Source organism: Aquarana catesbeiana, linkage group LG13 (genome assembly GCF_042186555.1).
Source record: "Aquarana catesbeiana isolate 2022-GZ linkage group LG13, ASM4218655v1, whole genome shotgun sequence".
In the NCBI taxonomy this organism is placed as follows: Eukaryota; Metazoa; Chordata; class Amphibia; order Anura; family Ranidae; genus Aquarana; species Aquarana catesbeiana.
The window spans coordinates 227,686,010-227,704,978 of NC_133336.1; the positions used below are offsets into that span (position 1 = coordinate 227,686,010).

Genomic DNA, 18,969 nt, shown 5'->3' on the forward strand with positions numbered 1-18,969 from the left:
CTCACTGTGCCCATTTGCAGCCATAGGTCCCACGAACTTCAAACTCGGTAGTTAAGGGTTCCTAGATGCCCCCTAGCTGCAGCCAAAATTTGGGGTCTCTGAACCCAAAGGGTCCCGAAATGACATTGCTGCAGATGGACACAGTTGACTGACTTTGGGGCCCCGTATCTCAGGGCCACTTAGTGCTAGGAACCCCAAATTTGGTGTGCAAACCCAGTGGAACTAGCGCCATAAAATATCCAAATCTAGGGTTTCTAGCACCAAGGGGCCCCGAGATACGGGGCCCCTAACTCGGTTCACAAAACGTCAAGCACTTTTCTGCAGCAGAGAATGACATTTTCCGAACCGGTTTTGGGGCCCCGTATCTCGGGGCCACTTAGTGCTAGGAACTCTAGCTTTAGATATGTTGTGGTACTAGTTCAACTGGGTTTGCACACCAAATTTGGGGTTCCTAGCGCCAAGTGGCCTCAAGATACGGGGCCCCAACATCGGTTCGGAAAATGAAATTGTTTGCTGCAGAAAAGTGCTTGAACTCGAGTATAAGTCGAGGGGGGCATTTTTAGCACAAAAAAATGTGCTAAAAAACTCGACTTATACTCGAGTATATACGGTATACTAATATGAAAAGTATTTATTGAAATATGAAAAATACACAACATTTAATAAAAAAACATGTTGAGAATAAACATTCCAGTGTTGTCATACAAATCAGAATACATATAACGGACTAGTGTTTCCTGTACCCAACGTGTTTCGGAGTGAAAATGTAATCCTCCTTCTATAGGGCTATAGTTTAAACAGGAAACTCAGTATTATAGACTGAAAGTCGCAATTGTTTAAAAACACAGAGGTGCCAAGAGGAGTTGTTTCCAAATTGCTTGAGCCACAGAGTTCAATATGCAGGCATACCTCAAGAACAGGGAAATGCCTGGCCCGTATGTGCTGGTCCAGCTCCCCCACGCCCACACAAGTCCTGGGCTGGGTGCTGGAGCGAACGGTCACATTATTCCCACAGCTGTGGCATTCGCAGACAGCCTCTCCTCTTGTTGCGTTTTTCTTACCACACAAATAGCAACGCAGCCAAGTCATTTCCGGGCACCACTGTGCAGGGTCTTTTCCTGCTTTTTGGCCCCAGTGGGTCCTCTGGTTTCCACTCCTCTGGGTTGGTGTTGTGTGGGCGTGGGGGAGCTGGACCAGCACATACGGTCTATGTTTAAACTATACCCCTGAAGAAGGATTACATTTTCACTCCGAAACGCGTTGGGTACAGGAAACACTAGTCCGTTATATGTATTCTGATTTGTATGACAACACTGGAATGATTATTCTCAACATGTTTTTTATTAAATGCTGTGTATTTTTCATATTTCAATAAATACTTTTCATATTAGAATATACCTTTTTACCATTTTGTGCCTTAAAAGTCTGCCACCTGGGGATCTTGTTTCATTTCTTGTAAACATTGGATGTGGCACAACTATATGCCCAATTGTAAACTGACTCACCCTTTTTATGAGATATACATCTATATAGAACATAAAAGTAGAACTAAAGTTTTTTATTTCTGTATATAGTAATGGAGGGTTATAACCCCTGTCAGGGTTTTTTTTTGTCATCTATGACCCATTGGGGAGATCTTTATTCACTTCCTATCTTATAGCTAAAACATGAATTGAAAGGAAACCCCTCCAAAATGATGGAATCCTTGGTTGTCTTCAGAACTAGTGTATACATTGGAAGATATCCCATCTATTCCTGCCCTGATAACAACCCAAAATTTGGGGTTTTCGTATAGTTTCACTCTCAGTGTTAACAGTAAACAGGACAAATAGAGGGAGTAAATCTCCCTAATGGGAAAAAAAAACTAATGGGTGCTCTAATCCTTCTCCACTCAATTGATACTAAAAAAAAATTGTCTTTAGTTATACTTTTCAAAGAGAACAAGCATGGATATGAAACATGTTGGTTGGAGAGGGACATATTGGTGTATAGATGAAGTAACATGTATTGCATGAGGCAGCAAAAAGTGGGCATAGCCATATATACAGTATATACAGCGGGTAAAATAAGTATTGAACATGTCACCATTTTTCTGGGTACATTTTTTTTTCAGGGGCTATTGACATGAAATTTCACCACATGTCGGTAACAACCCATGCAATTCATACATACAAAGACACCAAAACAAATAATTTCAGAAATAAAAAGTTACGTGTAATGAAATGGAATGACACAGGGAAAAAGTATTGAAATGTACTGAAATGTATTTAATCACTTCAATACCGGGCATTTTCACCGCCTTCCTGCCCAGGCCAATTTTCAGCTTTCAGCGATGAAACATTTTAAATGACAATTGCGCACTGCACCCAAATTAAATTTTTATCATTTTTTTCCCCATTCATTCCCCACCATTTTTTCTTGCTATAAACAAAAAAAGAGCGACAATTTTGAAAAAAAAAACATGATATTTTTTACTTTTTGCTATAATATATATCCTGATTTATTTTTTTTTTAATTTTTCTTCAGTTTAGGCCGATATATATTCTTCTACATATTTTTGGTAAAAAAAAATGCAATAAGCGTATATTGATTGGTTTGCGCAAAAGTTATAGCGCCTACAAAATAGGGGATAGATTTATGGCATTTTTATTATTATAATGGCGGCAATCTGTGCTTTTTTTTTCATGACTGTGACATTGGGGCGGACAGATCAGACAGTTTTGACACATTTTTGGGACCATTGACATTTATACAGTGATCAGTGCTATAAATATGCACTGATTACTGTGTAAATGTCACTGGCGGGGAAGGAGTTAACACTAGGGGGCAATCAAGGGGTTAAATGTGTTACCTAGGGAGTGATTCTAACTGTGGGGGGAGGGGACTGACTAGGGGAATAGACCGATTGATGTTCCTATAAACTAGGAACACACGATCTGTCTCCTCTCCCCTGACAGTACGTGGATCTGTGTGTTCACACACACAGATCCACCTTCCTGCTCTGTCACCAGCAATCGTGAGTGTCCTGCGGACATCGTGGCCGCCGGGCACGCGCATCGTCTCCCGAGTGGCACGGCAGGCACGCATGCGTCCCATATATCGCTGGGAAGCCGAGGACGTCATATGATGAATGGGAGATCCCATCTGCGGATGTCGTATGACAATATGAGGGTATTGAAGTGGTTAATACTTGGTACAAAATCCTTTGTTGGTAATGACAGCTTCAAAACACAGGCTTCTGTATGGAGAAACTAGTTGCATGTGTTGCTCAGGTGTGATTTTGACCCATTCTTCCACACAAACGGTCTTCAAATCTTGAAGGTTTTGTGGGCCTCTTCTATGAACTCTGATCTTTAGTTCTTTTCTATTGGATTAAAGTCAGGTGATTGGCTGGGCCATTCTAGCAGCTTTATTTTCTTTCTTTGAAACCAATTGACAGTTTCTTTGGCTTGGTGTTTGGGATCATTGTCTTGCTGAAACGTCTGCCCTTGTTTCATCTTTATCATCCTGGTACAGTATCTCACAAAAGTGAGTACACCCCTCACATTTTTGTAAATATTTTCTTCTATCTTTTCATGTGACAACACTGAAGAAATGACACTTTGCTACAATGTAAAGTAGTGAGTGTACAGCTTGTATAAACAAAATAACTCAACACACAGCCATTAATGTCTAAACCGCTGGCAACAGAAGTGAGTACACCCCTAAGTGAAAATGTCCAAATTGGGCCCAAAGTGTCAATATTTTGTGTGGCCACCATTATTTTCCAGCACTGCCTTAACCCTCTTGGGCATGGAGTTCACCAGAGCTTCACAGGTTGTCACTGGAGTCCTCTTCTACCCCTCCATGATGACATCACGGAGCTGGTGGATGTGAAGGACCTTGCACTCTTCTACCTTCCGTTTGAAGATGCCCCACAGATGCTCAATAAGGTTTAGGTCTGGAGACATGCTTGGCCAGTCTATCACCTTTACCCTCAGCTTCTTTAGCAAGGCAGTGGTCATCTTGGAGGTGTGTTTGAGGTCGTTATCATGTTGGAATACTGCCCTTCGGCCCAGTCTCTGAAGGGAGGGGATCATGCTCTGCTTCAGTATGTCTCAGTACATGTTGGCATTCATGGTTCCCTCAATGAGCTATAGCTCCCCAGTGCCAGCAGCACTCATGCAGCCCCAGACCATGACACTCCCACCACCATGCTTGACTGTAGGCAAGACACATTTGTCTTTGTCCTCCTCACCTGGTTGCCCCCACACACGCTTGTCACCATCTGAACCAAATAAGTTTATCTTGGTCTCTTCGGACCACAGGACATGGTTCCAGTAATCCATGTCCTTAGTCTGCTTGTCTTCAGCAAACTGTTTGCAGGTTTTCTTGTACATCATCATTAGAAGAAGCTTCCTTCTGGGACAACAGCCATGCAGATCAATTTGATGCAGTGTGCGGCGTATGGTCTGAACACTGACAGGCTGACCCCCCCACCCCTTCAACCTCTGCAGCAATGATGGCAGCACTCATACATCTATTTCCCAAAGACAACCTCTGGATATGACGCTGAGTGCACTCAACTTCTTTGGTCGACCATGGCGAGGCCTGTTCTGAGTGGAACCTGTCCTGTTATACCGCTGTATGGTCTTGGCCACTGTGCTGCAGCTCAGTTACAGGGTCTTGGCAATCTTCTTACAGCCTAGGCCATCTTTATGTAGAGCAACAATTCCTTTATTTCAGATCCTCAGAGAGTTCTTTGCCATGAGGTGCCATGTTAAACTTCCAGTGACCAGAGTGAGCGTGATAACATTAAATTAAACACGAACACAAGTATAGGCGCATCAACACAGAGATCATAAAAGTCCCAATACAAATCTGCTAGTAATTGACAATATAGTCCATCTGGCATACACAGGCAAATCGGCAATGTAGTGGTATTGGGAGAGGGAAAAAAACGTCCACAGGAAGCACACAAGGCTGCCATCAATTAAGGGAAGAAACCATATTCCAAGGAGCTGAAAAAAAGCACAAGTGGAGAGGCGCCTCTGGGTGCAATCGTTTTTTAAAAATCTATTTAATAGACAACGTATGATCAACTCACATGTAGTATAAAAATGAAAAGCATGATATCAGAAAGTCGAGATGACATTCCCACATCCTGTGACAAGATCCGTGCTGTGTATGATGACCAGCGATCTTCCGAATAATGTAAACACCGGCTCCGGAAGAGCGTCCTCAGAACGAGGCTTGGAACTCAGTGGATGGCTGGCAGCAGGGGGACGACGTCATCAAAAATGGACGCGTTTCATAAGCGTGTGCACTTGGATGCTCTGCAAGTTGTGCTCCTTCCTCTGCTTAAACAGGCTTGTTAAGGACCAGCCTCGTTTTGGATTTTAGGTGTTTACATGTTTAAAACAGGTTTTTTTGCTAGAAAATTACTTAGAACCCCCAAACATTATATATGTTTTTTTTTCTAACACCCTAGAGAATAAAATGGCGGTCATTGCAATACTTTTTTTTGCACCGTATTTGCGCAGCGGTCTTATAAGCACACTTTTTTTGGAAAAAATTCACTTTTTTGAATAAAAAAATAAGACAACAGTAAAGTTAGCCCAATTTTTTTTATATTGTGAAATATAATGTTACGCCAAGTAAATTGATACCCAACATGTCACGCTTCGTGGAATAGCGTCAAACTTTTACCCTTAAAAATCTCCATAGGCGACGTTTAAAAAATTCTACAGGTTGCATGTTTTGCGTTACAGAGGAGGTCTAGGGCTAGAATTATTGCTCTCGCTCTACCAGTCGCGGCGATACCTCACATGCGTGGTTTGACCACCGTTTTCATATGCGGGCGCTACTCACGTATGCGTTTGCTTCTGCGCGCGAGGTCGTCGGGACAGGGCGCTTTAAAAATTTTTTTTTTTTTTTTATTATTTATTTTACTTTATTTTATTTATTTTTTCACTGTTTTAAAAAAAAAAAAAATTTGGATCACTTTTATTCCTATTACAAGGAATGTAAACATCCCTTGTAATAGAAAAAAGCATGACAGGTCCTCTTAAATATGAGATCTGGGGTCAAAAAGTCCTCAGATCTCATATTTACACTAAAATGCAAAAAAAAAAAAAAAAGTCGTTTAAAAAAATGACACAAAAAAAATTGTGCCTTTAACCGGTTCAATACAGGGCAATTTCACCCCCTTCCTTCCCAGGCCAATTTTTAGTTTTCAGCGCTGTCGCACTTTAAGCGTCAATTGCACGGTCGTGCGACGTTGTACCCAAAAAAAATTAACGTCCTTTTTTCACCACAAATAGAGCTTTTTTTTGGTGGTATTTGATCGCCTCTGCGGTTTTTATCTTTTGCGCTATAAACAAAAGAAGAGCGACAATTTTGAAAAAAACACAATATTTTTTACTTTTTGCTATAATAAATATCCCAATTTTTTTTTTTAAAAACACATTTTTTCCTCAGTTTTGGCCGATACGTTTTCTTCTACATATTTTTGTTTAAAAAAATCGCAATAAGCGTATATTGATTGGTTTGCGCAAAAGTTATAGCGTCTACAAAATACGGAATAGATTTATGGCATTTTTAAAAAAAAAAAATTTTTTTATTTTTTTAGCGGCGATCGCGATTTTTTTTGGTGACTGCGACATTATGGCGGACACATCGGACACTTTTGACACATTTTTGGGACCAATCACATTTATACAGCGATCAATGCTATAAAATTGCATTGATTACTGTGTAAATGTGACAGGCAGTGAAGGGGTTAACCACTAGGGGGCGGGGAGGGGTTAATGTGTTTCCTAGGGAGTGATTACTAACTGAAGGGGGAGGGGACGTACAAGGGGAGGAGACCGATCAGTGTTCCTCTGTTCTGGGAACACAGATCGCTCTCCTCAGAGCTGACAGGCTGTGGATCTGTGTGTTTACACACACAGATCCACATGCTGGCTCGGTTAACGGGCAATCGCGGGTGCCCGGCGGACATCGCGGCCGCCGGGCACACGCACCGGGTCCCGAGGAACGCGGCGGGCGCGCGCGCGCTCCCGGCGGCGCGCGCGCGCCCCCTAGACGCCCGGGAATCCCAGGACGTCATATGACATCCACCCAGGATGGGAGATCCCATCTGGGGACGTCATATGACTATGGGCGGTAGGGAAGTGGTTAAGAGAAGTGGGCGGAGCCATCGTAATGACGTCGCTCCGGCCGTCACATGGTATAGAGATGGGTGGGGGCCATCTTGGCCTCACTCGTCTCAGTACCTCAGCAGTGACAGGTCCCGATCTCCTCCGCCGCTACCGACGGCTCCGGTAAGCGGCGGAGGGCGCGGGAGAGCGGCGGGAGGGGGGGTGGCACCTCTCCCGCCGCCGATAACGGTGATCTCGCGGCGAACCCACCGCAGAGACCACCATTATCGTGTACAGAACCGCTCGCTGTAAAGATGGATACCCCGGTTGTGGCAGCAGCTGCTGCCGTTACTGAGATATCCATCTTCAAAAAAATGACGTATATATACAGTGAGCGGTCGTCAAGTGGTTAAATGTCAATAGAAAAACCAAAACAAGAAGGTATCCAAAAGTATCAGCCAATTCTGGGCCGGCGCTACCACTAGTCAAACTAGGCAGCTGCCTAGGGTGCACTGCTGCCTAGGGGCGCCCAGCCACTGGTTTCCCTCTGCGTCTGCATGCTCTGTAGGCTGCAGCATGTAACTAACTCAATCTCAGGCAGCTGCTTCGTCAGGCCCGTATTGTAATTAGAGGCACAGCACTGGAGCCGATGCTTCCTGTATAGCGGCCTCTTCTGTCACATAGGCAGGGCAAAAGGGGTCAGAGGTGGAGCCAATGGAGGCGGCAAAATGGGGTTTCGCCTAGGGTGTCAAAAATCCTTGTACCAGCCCTGAGCCAATTAGTGCCTATTCACTTGTTAGGTGTTGCCATAACAACCATAATCAGGCATACACAGAAAGGAATCACTCTAGTTCACAGAGTAAAGTCCCTCGAATAGGATCAAAAAAGTGATTAAGTAATGGCAAAAAACGCTTATTGTTATTGGGCTAAATTTAACATATTTCAAAAGCATCAAAAAAGAGTAAAACCACATGTCTAAGTTACTCTACATTAGACATACACAGTGCTATCACACCACAATCCCACCACCATGGTGCATAAAAACAATGTCACTAAATAAACATTTGGACATCTAGTAATATACTGTATGCGGCAAAAGTTTCCAGCATGGACAACAGCGGCATAAGATATGCAAAATTGTATAAATAAGGCTGGAAGCTATGACATGTACTGTATATGCCCCAGGGCTCTATAGCTTTTCCAATAATATGTTATTATTAGGGTCTTCAATTCCCATAAAACCTCTGGTAATTAAAATTACTGTGTGGCTCTAGGATCAAGATCCGTGTCATGTAGTAGGTAATGGCTGTACAGCAGATGTAAATGTAGATCAATAGTTGTTAAAGCGGAGTTCCACCCAAAAGTGGAACTTCCGCTCATTTGTCTCCCCCCTCTCCGGAGCCACAATTGGCACCTTTCGGGCGGGAGGATACCTGTTCCCACTTCCGGGAGTCCGGGCTGCAACCTATGATGGCTCCCGCCTTCTCCCTCCTCTTTTTCCTGTCACCGGGCCAGTAGGAGAGAGGAGCCGGTCCTCGCGCATGCGCAGTAGGGTTCCCGACATGAAGCCGTAAGGCTATACTACCCGGTTCCCTTACCCGCAATGGCGGCGGCAGCACCCAACAGCTGTGGTGCCAACATCGCTGGACTCCAGGACAGGTAAGTGTCCAATTATTAACCACTTAAGGACTGAGCCTCTTTTTCAGACTCGGTGTTTACAAGTTAAAAACAAGTTTTTTTGCTAGAAAATTGCTAAGAACCCCCAAACGTTATACATTTTTTTTAACACCCTAGAGAATAAAATGGCGGTCGTTGCAATACTTTATGTAACATCGTATTTGTGCAGCGGTCTTACAAGCGCACTTTTTTTGGAAATAATACACTTTTTTGAATTAAAAAATAAGACAACAGTAAAGTTAGCCCATTTTTTTTTTATATTGTGAAAGATAATGTTACGCCGAGTGAATTGATACCCAACATGTCACGTTTAAAAATTGTGCCCACTCGTGGAATGGCAACAAACTTTTACTCTTAAAAATCTCCATAGACAACTAAAAAATTCTACAGGTTGCATGTTTTGAGTTACAGAGGAGGTCTAGGGATAGAATTATTGCTCTCGCTCCAATAATCGCGGCGATACCTCACATGTGTGGTTTGAACACAGTTTCCATATGCGGGCGCTGCTTGTCGGGTTGGGGCACTTTAAAACATTTTTTATTTTCTTATTTCTTTTACTTTATTTTATTTATTTTTACACTGGTTTTTTTTTTTTTTTTTTTAAATGGTGTCACTTTTATACCTGTTACAAGGAATGTAAACATCCCTTGTAATAGAAAAAAGCATAACAGGTCCTCTTAAATATGAGATCTGGGGTCAAAAAGACCTCAGATCTCATATTTGCACTAAAATGCAATAAAAAAAAAAAAAAAAAATTGGCATTTGAAAGAAATGACAAAAAAATGGCCCTTTAAGAGCTATGGGCGGAAGTGACGTTTTGACGTTGCTTCCGCCCTGCTATGGTATGGAGATGGGTGGGGACCATCTTCCCCTCACTCAATTCCATACCCAGCCATGGATGGGTCCCAATCGCCTCTGCCGCTACAGACGGCTCCGGTAAGCGGCGGAGGGCGCGGGAGAGTGGCGGGGGGGCCCGCTCCCACCACCGATAATGGTGATATTGCAGGGAATCTGCCGCAGAGACCACCATTATCGTAAACCGATAAGATGGATACCTGGGATATGGCAGCTAGTTGCTGCTATAACAGAGATATCCATCTTTAAAGTGCCAACGTATATATACAGTGGGCGGTCGGGAAGTTTAAGCATGTTTAAGCATGATGTGTGTGAAGAATTCAAAAGCCAAATGCAAAGTATGTAATATAGTATGTAATATAATATAGTGAAATACTGCGGCAACCTCAAAATGTGAGCAGCCAACACAACAATAAGACTAATTGTGAACAAATGTGTGAATGAAAGTGTAGCGCTAAAAATAAGTGAACATGAGCAGAGCAGACATGCATTGTTAGAGCTCCACACCGCTGAGGAGAGAAGAGAAGGACAAAGCGGAGCCTGCAGGCTCAAAAGGTATCCATTTGAACCTTTTTGCCCCAGGGAACAAACTGTGAAAGTTTGGGCAGGAAATATGGTACTGGGAGGAAACCGTGGCAGAAATAAAAATCACCTCACAAAGAGCTCACAGGCACTCACTGCAACTAAAGCAGCTCCAGTCACCTCACAAGATACAGCATCAGGGCGCTCTCACAGACAGAAAATGTCACAGCAAGACTCTCCATTTGAGTCAGATACAGAACAAATCCTCTCACAAACTTCTCCACAAGCCTCTTCAGTATCCCCAGTAATATTATTACAATTTGAAAAGATGCTTCATAAGGCTTTAAAACAAACCTCAGACCAAATAACAAAAAGCCTAACCAAAGAAATAAGAGAGCTGGGAAACCGCACCGCAGCCTTAGAAATAAAAATGGATGAAATTGAAATTACAACCCAAGAAAATATAACAGAATTGGAACAATTAAAAGAAGAGAATTTAATACTTCAAACTAAGCTCGAAGATTACGAAAATAGAGCCAGACGTTCAAACTTACGCATAAGGGGAATACCTGAAACTGTGACAGACCTGCAATCTACTATTACTGCTCTATTACAAGAACTAAAGCCAGATATCCCTATTGAACGTTTAGAACTGGACAGAGTACACAGAGCCCTCACAGCCAAAAAGAAAGATGGACCCCCACGTGATATAATCACAAAATTTCATTATTACAGAACGAAAGAACAAATACTAATTGCTGCAAGAGAAAAAAAGGAACTTAATTTTCAAGGACACAATTATCAAATTTTTGCTGACCTATCCCAACTTACTATTACTAAAAGACGATTCATGAAACCCCAACTAATGGAACTGCAACGCCACAACATTATGTATCAATGGGGCTTCCCCTTTTCAGTCAGATTTAACTACCAAGGTACAATTTACAGAAGCAGATCAGCAGATGAACTACAACAAACCCTTTTAAAATTAAATCTGACAGAACCCACAAGCAGCAACACTCCCACACGCAGAAGAATGGCATCATCTTCACCTTCAGGCAGCACCCAGAAAATTTCAGAACAAAATGGGAATCATCATTCTCACAAAAGAGGCCGTTATGCCACATCATCCATGGACCAAGAAGATTCAATGGAATGACATCCTAATTCCTGATATCTCTTCATTTATTATACTAAGAGATGGTTCTCTATAAAAAAACAAATTTTTAACTGAATGTAACTGCATTCTGATAGTCACACACTGTGTGGGATCATGTTACATTCCAGTTATATTTCTTATTACTTCTGATTCATATAGCCTTAGAATATATAAGTGAAATAAGGAAATTCTTGTTCAGTTATATATTATCAGGTAATAACAATAGATTTATTACTTTTTAGGACAAATATGTTCAATAATCCAGAAGTAATGGAAGCTTTTTCTTTCTTTTCTTAAAACAAATATATTATTACCTAACTAGTTCCTAGAATTATGTTTTTGTTTATTCTAATCTGAAGCAATACAACCTCAATTTTATGAGTTAACATATCTAAACAGTTACATATGAATAAAATATGTAATTGTTTACTCTAAAAGGGTTAAAATCCCAAAATAATTCAAACTATCTTCATTAATACCAAAGTTATTAACAGTACCTTTCTAACTGAATTATTTAGCCTAGGGCAAGACTAACCATATACAACCACCCTGGAATAAATAATTTCAACAAAAACTATATTCTGCACTCCAATTAATGAAACATCATTTTGATGTCTTTTGACATAGCACTTCTCTCCTGTAAGCGGAAGATCCGTGTACCCCCATTAGCCCTCCTCATTCTCCCAACCATATTATGTGGGAGTGTGACGAAGGCACTTATTCCCCTGAGAGAGATATTTATTCTCTTTCACGGGTAAATTGTGATTACTTGCAAAAAATAATTTATACAATGTATCATCTAATCTCATATGTTTTTTGTTTACTCTTTACTCCAGAATTCACTGGTTTCTTTTCTATCTATTCATCTCTTCAGTCCACACAGGTTGATCTGCGCAGTCAGCTCTGCATAACAAAAAGTAAGTCAAAACTATTTGATCTATTGCCATGGCACCACTGAATATACTTTCCCTGAATGTTCAGGGAATAAATGTCCCTCAAAAAAGGACCAAAGCCTTCCGTACTTTCCATAACAAGAAGGCTCACATAGTATGCCTCCAAGAAACACACTTCACCAAAGATTCTACTCCAAAATATATTTCTCCTTTTTATCAACAAATTTACACGGCTTCTGCCTGTACCAAGCAAAGGGGAACTCTAATTGCATTTCACCGATCCACACCATTCACCTTATCATCAGAAATTAAAGACCCAGAAGGTAGATACCTGATACTCATGGGTTATATAATGGATACAGCAATCACAGTGATTTCCTACTACGCTCCTAACAAACAACCTACACCATTCCTCTCACATATATTACAAGTGATTAATACACACAAAATAGGAACAGTGATAATGTGTGGGGATTCGAACCAGGTCCTCCTCCCATTTCTAGATAAATCACCTTTTACACCATCCAAAATAACCTCTAGATTACCTTTTTCTCAACTTCTTTCCAAATACAATCTGGTAGATTCATGGAGAGAAAGTAACCCAATGAAAAAGAAATTCACTTATTTCTCGCACCCTCATCAAACCTTCACCAGAATAGATCATATTTTTCTAACAATAGGAATGATACCAGAAATTATTGCATCAGATATAATTCCGATTCCGTGGTCTGACCATAATGCAGTATACACTACTATAGCCTCAGCCATACCAAAAGCGCATGACCCAACGTGGTACTTACCGGACATAATGCTCAAACACCCACTACATCAGATGGCCATTGAACAAGCTTTAAAGGAATACATATCAATTAATAATACAACAGACATCTCCCCAATAACACTGTGGGAAGCTCATAAGCCTGTCTTGCGTGGTACAATACAAAGACAAATGGCACTATTTAAACGGGAACGCAAAAATCTAGCAAAAAAACTAGAACTCAATTTTAATGCAGCCTACATATCATTTCAAGATAATCCATCTCAGAGTACAAAATCTCATCTGGAAAAATCTAGATTGGAATACGATCTATTTCTCACTGAGTCAGTTGATAAATCCCTCAAACGCTCCAAACACAATTTCTACATGAATACAAACAAACCAGGTACATATTTGGCTCGGGCATTAAATTCAACTAACAAATCTTTCAAACCAATACGTTTGAAATTATCAAAAAATGTTTACACTTGTAATCCAGTTAAAATAGTCCATAAATTTCACTCACATCTCGCAACTTTATACAAGACAAACAATGAATTTAATCCTACAGAAGCTGAATCCTTCTTCTCAAAAATAACCTTACCTGAGTTATCTCAGAATCAAAAAAGCAGTTTGGATGAGCCTATAACTATAGATGAAGTTGCTAACGCCATAAAAGACCTAAAACTTAACAAAAGACCAGGCCCAGACGGCTACTCGGCTTTATACTATAAAACATTCTCAGAAATACTCTCTCCCATTCTCACTGAAACTTTTAACAAACTTCTAGATGGACATTCTTTTCGGCAAGAAACACTAATGGCAATTGTTTGTATGATCCCAAAACCCCTTTCTGATGATACTTCCTGTGTGAATTATCGGCCTATCTCTCTGTTAAACCTCGATATTAAATTATTAGCAAAAATAATAACAAAACGCCTCAATAGCATTATAGGAAAATTAATACATAGAGATCAAGTAGGCTTCATGCCAAATAGACAGGCAGGCGATAATATACGCAGGGCAGTGTTATTGGCACATATTGCTAAAAAACGGAAAATCCCTTTATGTTTTCTATCTCTCGATATTAAGAGGGCATTTGACACAGTATCCTGGCAATATATGCAATATTCATTACAAAAATGGGGTTTTGGACCCCACTTTTTAACATGGATCAAAGCATTATATAATAAACCCAAAGCCTATATAAAATATGCTGGATACAAATCTGAAGCCTTTAATATCGAAAGAGGTACCCGACAGGGTTGCCCATTATCTCCCTTATTATTTGCCCTTATACTCGAACCCATGGCCCAATACATCAGAACAAACCAAACTATAACTGGCATTGAAGTAGGAGGTATTACACACAAATTATGTATATTTGCAGACGATATATTACTTTTTCTATCATCACCACAGGTCTCTGGTCCTAACTTAATACCAGCTCTTGATGGATTTGCAGCCCTATCCGGCCTTATGATTAATCTTAAGAAATGCCTAGTGCTTAATATTTCACTCACAAACATGGAATTGATCCCGGCTAGGGCTGCACTCCCATTCACATGGGCAGAAAAATCAATCCCATATCTTGGAATTCATTTAACAGCATCTCATTCTGAATTATTCTCAACCAATTATCCTCCTGTATTAAGACAGATCACAAATCTAATAAAACAATGGTCACAACTTCCTTTATCCTGGATAGGGAAGATTAATGCAATCAAAATGACTATTCTACCCAAATTGCTTTATCTATTCAGAGTCCTCCCTATTCCAATTCCTTCCTATTTTTTGAGAATAGTACAAAAAAGAGCAACTTCGTTTATATGGGGCTCTTCTAAACCACGTATACCTATACACACACTACATCTTCCCAAAAATAAAGGAGGCCTGGGATACCCTAATTTTACTAACTACTACAGAGCAGCACATTTGGCCAGTCTGTCCAAATACCATGCAAAACAGGAAATCCCATTATGGGTATTTATAGAGGCTTCAGAAAACGACCCTCTATTAATATCAAATTTATTATGGCTTGATCCTAAAGACCGCTTTAAAATTCATAATCCCATAACTAAACACTTCTTATCTCTCTGGGATAAACTAAAAACCAAATATCAGTTACAATCTCCACACAATCCTCTCCTTTCTTTTATCAGAAATCCGGCCTTTTATCCGGCATGAATCTACCCAAATTCTTTTAAAGCTTGGACAACATCAGGCATTCAGACACTAAATGACTTCATAGCATCTAAATCATTCCTTTCATTCCCATCGCTTAGAGAAAAATATGATCTACCAAACTCTGAGATATTTAGATATCTCCAAATCAAAAATTTCTATACACCATTCCTAAAGGGGGATACACCATTATCCCAATTATCCATTTTTGAATCAATCTGTACAAAAGATCCATTTGCTAAAGGTACAATTTCATCACTTTATAATCAATTATATGGAGTAGCAAATCTTGATAGACCCTCTTACGTTCAGAGGTGGGAGGAGGACCTGGGACGAACTTTAGAAGACACGGACTGGTCTAATATATGGCTCACATCTATGTCATCTTCACCCAACATCTTGGCACTGGAGACAAATTATAAAGTCCTAACTCGCTGGTACCTTGTACCCGCTAGAGTGGCAAAATATTCACCTAATACCTCAACTCTTTGTTTTCGAGGATGCCCAGAAATAGGCACATATTTACACATATGGTGGACGTGCCCAGTAATCCAAACCTTCTGGAAGGAAGTCTTCGTGATTGCATCTAAAATATTTAAAAAAATAATACAACCAGATCCATATTTAACTTTACTTAATCTAAAACCGGAATGGTTAACACTCTCTCAATTCAAACTTATGATCCAACTAATAACGGCTGCAAAACAAACAGTGGCCAAGGCATGGAAATCTCCTACATTGGTACTAGCAGAAACAATTCACAGAATGAATAATACAATGTCCCATGCTAAGATGGTAGCCATCGATCAAAATCAAATTCCAAAATTTGAAAAACTTTGGCATCCTTGGATAAAACAACAGTTCCTGTCAAATTTCAATGACTCTGTCCTGTTGCCATGGTAACAGATTAAATGACTTACAGAGACACCCATTCTAAGGCTTCAAAGAGAACTAAAAAGAATAATAAACTGACGAACGGGACAACCTTGTGGACCATACCTCTACCTTTCAACCCTTTTTCTTCTTTCTCTTTCCTTTTCTCCACCTTACGATTAAAGCTCATTATCAGAATTTATTTGACCTATATACACTCTACTTGTAAACAATATGTATAGTAGGTATAAATCATTTAAATACCTACAAAAGTAACTAAGGAAATTATATATATCTTTAATTTAGGTTTACGTGAACCCAATGTTTAATATTTGAAATTTCATGATATTTACCTATATAAACCCTACTGTAAAACAATGAGCTTACTTTATAGATCCTTGTAAACTTACTTTATGTATCTTTATGTATCTTTATAACATTGTATACTCAATAAACTTCTTTTGACAAGGAAAAAAAAAAAAAAATAAGTGAACATGGCACACCTTATGAAAGGGGCTATATAATCAGAAAATGTATATAGTGATCCATTTCTCATAGTGGAGAATACAGGATAACTATAAAAGACCTCATGCGATGGTAAGTCGCAAAAAAGTCGCAGCACTATATCACCTTCCAGGAAATTGAGGAATGAAAGGGGTACTCTTACCAGAAGTAGTGGACCCAGCTCACCGTACAGTGGTGGATCTATCAGGCATGGAACCGGAGACATGGAGTTAGGCCTCTTTCACACGGACGATCCGTATGTCCGTTTTTCATCCTTCCGTTTTCGGGTGAAAAACGGACATACATTCATCCCTATGGAGCGTCGGATGTCAGCGGTGACATGTCCGCTGACATCCGACCCCGCTCCGATCCGAAAAGTGTAACGGAGGAAAAACCTACTTTTCCATCCGTTTTCGGATCGGATCGGGTGACGACGGACACTACGGTCCGTCATCACCCGATCCCCCATAGGGGAGAGCGGCGCTCTGACAGGTCCGTCGCTGCACAGCGTGCAGCGATGCACCTGTCATCTTCCTGCTCAGCGGGGATCGGCGGAGCGATCCCCGCTGAGCCAGCGGATGTTCATGGGGCGGATCATCACTGATCCGCCCCGTGTGAAAGAGGCCTTAGGCTGCCAGGATGAGCCATACGATCGCCTCCTCTGTAGTCCGATGGAAACTCAAAGAAGCCACCAATTGTGGAGATGAATGGAACTCACCAACAGCAGGCAGTGGAAAATGCAGCTCTCCAAATATGTCTCCTCCAAATGTGGGTATATATTTAAGGCATAAAAAAGAGAAAAAGTCTCCACATAGCGTAAATCCAAATGATGGAATTTATTTAAAATAAAAAGATCCACCACCGTACGGTGAGCTGGGTCCACTACTTCTAGTAAGAGTACCCCTTTCTTTCCTCAATTTGCTGGAAGGTGAAGGCACTCCCGGGTGTATTTTTCCATTGTCCATACATCTAATTAAGAGACTGTCTGACATCCATAGCAACAGTGTTTTTTCTGTCGTTACTGCTTACTTTGGATGTTTCACGGACTATCATATGTCTGCTTTCATTCACATTTGAAATTAGTACTGTTTTTGTCTTTTTATTACATGCCTATGGTCATACAGGGGTCTGTTTTTCATCCATATATGATAGTGTGTTTTCACTTAGCAGGTCACTATTACCGCTAATTTCATGTTACCACATTTATGTTTTAAATCACACATACCATAAGTTTATTTTTGAGCATTTATATAAAATACTGAGGTTCCACTCACAGGAACGGGTAAGCAGCTGATGGGGAATGTATCTGGGACTGTAAATAAATATCTGCCAGCGGAAGAGTTGGGATATTCGGAAATAGAATCCATGTCGGATCTTTCTGGTGATGATGACCTGTTTGAGACTATGTCACAAGAACTGTTATGGTCACAAGGCGAAGACATCGCCTCTGCTGTGACTTTCCCTGAAGGGACAGCCCTGAGTTCTGGGAAGACATTACCCTGTGTGGAGCCACACAGCACTGTAAATGAGACTTTGTCGAAAGTTGTTAGTTCACTACAGACACCGGCTGGGTCTATGGTGAGCAAATCCTTGGATTCCTGTGTGCCTCCTGGCATGGGAAAGAACAGATCCTTGCCCAAACTTGCACGTTTGCAGAGAATGTTAAACAAGCGTGTAGCTACAGAGTATGGCTTGGTGTTCCCTTATGTCCCTCAGGATGTAATGCAAGTGATTGAAGTTAACCGGGAACTTTGGTACAGTGAAGCTGTTTGGGACTACTTGTCTGTGCCTAAGCCTTTCCGAAAAACTGGATGTTCTGTTAAAATGGATGAACGTTTTAGTGGATGTTTTATGCACTGGAACTTCGGTCGGCACATCTATGCTGACAAGGTGGTCATCTGCAGGCCCGGAAAAGATGACGTTGTATATTTCATTACCACAGTGGATAAACTGGGAAAGACACTGACCTTGCCAGATCCCCGGTTTTATTGGTAACTATGGACAACAGAACTTTGAAGTTAGTTGGTTAGTTAGTGTCAGTATAAAGAGATCTTCATGGTCAAGGTCTGGATATTCATCTCAGTGTTTTAAATCCAAGGACTCTTTTTGCTAGCCGGATTTCTTTCATGTGAAAAAAAAATTTATACAGGGATGGACTCCTAAAGATTATTTTTGATAATAGATTATGGGAAGAGAGTCTCATTTTTAAATGAGGCTTTGCTCCTGAAGTTGTACAGTATATATGTGTGTGTTTAACATGTTTTCCTTTTCAGGAACCATTTGATCTCCTATCAAGCTGTGAGGCTTTTCAGCTAGATAGTGAGGTTGTGTACAGTCATAGGATGGTTTTGTTTACGGACGTGAACATATTGTTTTATAGATGTTAATCTCATAATGTCTTTCCACTGTCTTCCCTTCTTCTCT

General features: G+C 40.7%; 1 protein-coding gene across 1 annotated transcript in view; it reads left to right on the forward strand.

The window, feature by feature from the left end:
* LOC141116682 (NACHT, LRR and PYD domains-containing protein 3-like) overlaps nt 1-18,969 on the forward strand; it is a 347,490-nt gene that overhangs the window by 192,120 nt on the left and 136,401 nt on the right. The gene's annotated exons all lie outside the window — the stretch shown is intronic.